Here is a 6,000-nt window from a genome sequence, read left to right on the forward strand (position 1 = left end):
TGGGCAATGAAGATGGCTAAAATCCTGTTTAGCATTATTTTTTCCTGTTATTTATCACTTACTTATTAAGGCAAGCAAACAAACCCTTTATTTTAAAGGGGACCTTGTTTTTCTCTTTTTGTGTTTGTATAAAATTTCTTTTGAGTACAGAGAATTGATAAGAAATTATGCAACATTTTAAATGTTAGTCTGCCACCCTAGAGTATAATGGAATAGATTCTCTTGCATGTTTTTGGTGCAGCAATTTGTTCTACTATTCAGAAAACAGGTTGTACTATTTGATCCTTTAAAAGTATACTCATATATTAGAAGCTAACAGAAGCACGAAGGAAGCCTGTTCCACACGGATACCGCTTTACTGCAAATTCCTTGTTGCACTAAGGTATTATTGCAAGCATTTCTGTCTAATATTAATGTATGCTCTTGAGCAGCATATTCTTTTTTCCTCCTAATGATTATGTAAACCAGAACTGACATCCAAAACTGTAAGAAGTAAACTGAGTATGAACTTTAAGATTCTGTGTAGCACTTCTAGGTTTTTTTTTTGCTCTAAATGAGAAAGAAAAATCTGCTTAAAATAATTTGTGCTGTAGTATGAAAATCACTTAAGGCAATAATTGAAACAAATAAATTAAAGAGATACATGCCAGTCATATATATCACTAAAATTATTTTTGACACTTTCTGTTTTTTCACTGATTAGTTTATAATAAAGTTGAAAAGGGTACTTGAGGCAGGTTATGCTCAAGTAATTTCACTGCTAAGTTAATGCTCCTGTTCCACACAAAGTGCCCTTATGGTTATTTTGAAATAAATTAAGAAGTTTCATTTTTAACAGGGGAAAATGTTGATAGCTGAAAGGCTTTGTTGCATTTTGTGGCTAGACTGCACACAGATATCACATCTACCCTTGCTGCTGACACCTTCCCTCGTGTCTTCATCTTTGGTTAGGCAGACCATACAGTGAGAGTTTATCTGCACCTGTTTGGCAATTAATGAGAAGGGTGAAGTACTGAAACCTCACCTTTAAAATTAAGGTGATCACCTTTCAAATGAAACATTCCCAAGTTTTTCTTACCTGTTTTATTTTTGCAAGATATTTCACCTTTATTTTGGTTGCCGCAAGTACACAGACATAACTAAGGGTTAGATTTTGCATTCTTGACACAGGGTAACTTAGGCTGGGGGTTTTTTCTTCCCGCTTTATTAATTTACTTTAAGTTCAGGATGCACACATGATGCAGGAATTAACAGAAAAAGTAGAGGCATGAGTCCTAAGCTCCTGTAGCATTCCTGCCCTGAAGGGCAGAAAAGACAAAAACCCTATAGATGACACCTATGAAGAAGCCTGTGTAGTTTTCCTTTTTTTTTTGTTCTATGTATCTTCTGGATGGATTATTTTCCAAAACATTTAGAAGAAAAGTGCTTATCATAACCAAAATATCAAATCCACTTTTAGGCTTAGTGACAGAATTCATATCAGCAGCACTTTAAGGGAAGATTAGAAGTTATAGGTAAGTGAACAAATATCTCACTAAATTTCATCTTCTGATGAACAGCAGATCATTTTACATGTTGTCTTGGTAATGTGCTACCAACTGTCGATAAACAGGTATACATCCATTTAATATTCCATGTCCCTGATCAGATCTTATATTCTTCATTTTCTTTCCCAGCAGCATTATTTATGTTGATATCCTGTGGGCTGATTTGATAACTGTCTGATAACCTTATTATGGTCTGTCGTAGTTTAGCCCTGCTAGGGACCAAGCTACGCAGTCTCTCGCTCACTCCCCCCACCCTCCAGTGGGACAGGGAGGAGAATTGGTAAAGGAAAGAAGGCAAAACTCATAGGGTGAGATTTTAAAAAGTTTAAGAGAACAACAGAAAAAAAAAGAAAACAGAGGTGGAAAACAAACAGACAAAAAAAAAAACCCAGTAACAGAAAACACTGAAGCACATAATTTACAGTACAATAGCTCCCAGGGAATCCTGACACCCAGCTCTCTCCCCTGTAGCAGGATCCTCCCCTTACCACCCTCACTCACTTATATACTGAGCATGATGTCACATGGGATAGAATGGCCCTTTGGCCAATTTGGGTAAACTATCCCAGCTGTGTCCTCCAGCCACAGGTGCCACCAGCTCCAGTTCCTCTCCCAGCTCAGGTGAATGGTAAGTCTATCCTAGCCAGAACCAGGACACGCTCACAGAATAGTAGTTCTAGCTGTGACTGTACCTGTTCTGCTTTGTATGATTGCAGCCTTCCTTGTGCATGTTGCAGCTGCTTGTACAAAAACACCAACAATACATTAGGCACTTGTGCATTAAGATTTAGACATGCGTCTTTTTTTTTTTAATGAACGAAGTGATAAACTTTTCTAACTGGTCTCTGATCACACTGAAATAGATGTTTTAGCTAAAATGAGTCAGTCTAGTACAAATGTGGTCTTTATGGTAGTTCATTTAAACTGAGATGGGTTTTGGATGTGAACAAGAGCAGTTCAGTAGGCCATCGTGATCCCAGGAAGTGGCAGTCATGAACAGCTGGAAGGAATTTTGAGAAGCAACCTTTTCAGTCAGTTCAGATATAATCAGGAAAAAATAAGTGTATCTGCAGCCTTAGTGGTTCCCGTGTTCTCCTTTCCTCTTTGTGCACCTAATTCCTCTCTTTCTTTCCCTCTTCCTCATCTTCTTTTGGTAGATACCTGTATTATTTGCTCTACTTACCACATAGCTGCAAAGAATTATCCTAAGCCAATATGATCTGTAGGGCTTCTCACAAAATGCACTTGCGGGCACCTTGTTTCAAAAGGTGGCCCCAGAGCACAGTAGTAAGGACATTCATTATTTCTTCTTGTGCATTATCCAGGTGGGTCACTCACTCAGGTGTGGAAGATCAGTGATCCCTGCTCAGCCTTTCAAAGAAAGGCTTCTGGACAACTGTTTTCGGAACAGATGTAACCTATGGCTTGCAAGTACTTCCTATTGTTTTATGTAAAGGCTTACATTTAAGACACATCCTTCTCGTTACTCTCCCAGTGACTAACACTAAGCAGGACCTCACTAAGCGTGTTGGCTTTAGAGGACTCCCCGCCTGCTGCAATTCCTGTTGAGGTGTGCAAGATGTTTGCCATCCTGGTGAGGCCCAAGATTCAAAGGCTGCATCTGTACTAGCCACGTCACCAGTGCCAGGACCTTCCTCTGGCCATTGAGCCAACTTAAATTCCCATAGTCTTCCAACCAGGGTTGCTGTGTCCAAAGCAGCTCTTGAGGGATGCTCCTTGGCCTTTGCCAGCACGCAGGCTGAGTTGTAGGGAATCACATGGGAAAGTGCTATATGACCAGTGCCAAAAGGGTACCAGGGACCTTTCTGGCATTTCAGCAATAAGCAATTTAGCTTCTCTGCCCTGACACTCTCTAATTCACTGGTGCAAGAAAGGTCCCCAGGTTTCTAAAGTCATGCAGAGATTGAAATAGGTTTTTGCACAGACATGCCTCTTGCCAGAAATTTAGGTATATGTGCTAGACTTTGCCTAACACCTAGTTATGTGTGTGTTTACAAATTTCATTGCAAGGCTTGTGCCCTTTGCTTTAAGTGTCATCTTATCCAGAAGGAAATGTCACCAGAGGTTCTTAGAAGGTCTGGAGAGGGTGTCAGAGAAAGTCCAAGAGGAAGCAGGGGAGCAGAGCTTTGAATGGGTGACAAGCCACAAGGCCTGAACTTCCAGGAAGGAGAATAAAGGGAACTGAGAGGGAAAAGATTCCTGAAAAGCTGAGCTGGTGCCTGTGCTTCCAAAGTACATGCTATGTGAGAGCTAGATCACTGATCAACAGCTGGAGGCAGGAGATCATCCTACCTCAAGTATATTTGACATTATTTTCTTCCTGAATACATGAATTTTATTTTTTCTATTAACTGAAAAATTCTGTGTTTTATTTATTCCTCTGATTAATCTTTCATGTTGATTTGTTTGCCTTGTTTGTGATTTGTAAGTTCTCTCCTTATGCCCTGCTTATGTTTGAGAGTGTCACTAATAAGATCTTTACTCCTTGCGATCACTAATGGCAGTGTCAACCATTGTCAGTCTTAACACCATCTTCTGCAGAACACACCGAGATAGCTGTCTGCAGTCAATTCACCAACATTTATCATTACTCTTTTTTTGCTAATACTGCCTTCATTAGTTTTTAATTTACTCAAGTTGTAGCAGATATGAGCCCAGGGGAACCTTCCAAGGGGAAATTTAAATGACAGTCAGCATAAGGTCCCTAAGGCAGAGGAGGATGAGCCAGGCTTGGAGAGGGTATCATCAAAGCTAAGGGTTCTGTTTCGTATTCAGATTCCATGTCCAGCACCTGTTTAAATCTTTTATAGCATCACAGATCTTATCCTTACATCAACTCTGGTGTTTATCATCCTGAAGGAAATAGTAACTGTGAGTGGGAGCAGCTGACTGTAAAGGAATTAAGACTCCAGGGAGGGGAAATCACTCAGAAAAAGAAGAGAATCTTGTTTTGACCTTCAAAAGGACAGCTTTAGTGGGAATAAGACCTCAAAGTGTACGACGGAAAAAAAGAAACTTTTATCAAAATCTGTGATAATTTAAAAAGTTACAATAGAAGTTATTTGTTTGTCAAGAAAAACTGACTCCTGAAATAGCTGCAGCTGAAATACAAAGTATGGGAAAAGCTGAACATGAAGATGGATTCACTCAGTAGTGTACAAGAAATCTAGAAGGTAAATAAACATAATACAAAAGAAGTAAGTAGTACAAGCAATATTGACTTCTTCAGCTTAATAAGCTGATTACCAATTATTTTTAAACTGTGATTATTGTTAATTTTATGTTATTGGAGATTTCTGTTCACAGCACTTTAAAGATTAACCTTTACAGTACTGATATCTTAGCATGAAATCAGGAGAGGGAAATTCTCATTTACAGATGTTGAGAGTAAGGTTGACACATTACAGTCAGTAGTCTATATTTCTTGTAGTGAAGCTATTGTATTCTGTACTTCTAATAGAACTTCATTATCAGTTATTTAATTTCTGGTTTTATCTGTTTTTTATAAGGCTTTTTTTTTGTCAAAAGCTACTAACATCATAAGATTCTTACTACTTATAAGCAAGTGGATTTTAAAAGTTACATTTTAATTTCTAAAAATCAAGGCCCAGTGTACCCAGTACCAACTTTTACACATTGAAGGCTTCAGATTGCCCAGAAGCTTAGGAACAATCCTCCTCTAGCACAGAAGCTCTATAACTTATTAAGAAAAAAAAAGTATGAACACACTAACTTAACTTGTGAATAATTTAAAAGAAAATATGCAAAGCATAAGACAAATATGGAGTGAATTGAAAGTGCTGACATACCCAATTTTTCTTTATTTTAGAGTTGTAATGAAATTCTGATAATGCTTATTTTGCATGAACTATAATCTCTGCAACTTTGCAGTTTCTCTTTTTTTTCTTTCCCCATTGGAATCTTACCTCAGATTTTCACTCTTATATAATATATTTGGTTTTTTTCTGTTTCTTAATATATAAAGTAAAACATAAATACATATGCACATATTATTATTTATATTTTACTTGTATATTTACTTTTATTTTAGATGTATTTCTTTTACATACCATAATTTGGTATATAAAGTATGCAAACATATGTTGCTATTGATATGCCCGTAGCAACTGAAACTCCTGTTGTTTGAACTGTTACTTTATCTTTGGTTTAAATCTTATAAGCAGCTGTTGTTCAGTTTGCTTGAAATGTGTTGTCGTTTTGTCTTTGGTCCCTCCAGTTTGAAACCTGAGGAGTTTCTAAAGTGCCTGTCTTAGGAGACAGTCACTTAAGAGCGAGGTCTGTGACATGGAACAGCAAAAAGTATCAGTCTTTAAGTTCTGTTTTTGAGTAGTACTTACTACTGATCTGATGTCCATAAATCTTTGTTCTCACGTATAGATTGCACTCACAAAGCTTACTTGAATTACTAGAC

This window comes from Chlamydotis macqueenii, chromosome 3 (assembly GCF_036417535.1).
Source record: "Chlamydotis macqueenii isolate bChlMac1 chromosome 3, bChlMac1.mat, whole genome shotgun sequence".
Classification (NCBI taxonomy): domain Eukaryota; kingdom Metazoa; phylum Chordata; class Aves; order Otidiformes; family Otididae; genus Chlamydotis; species Chlamydotis macqueenii.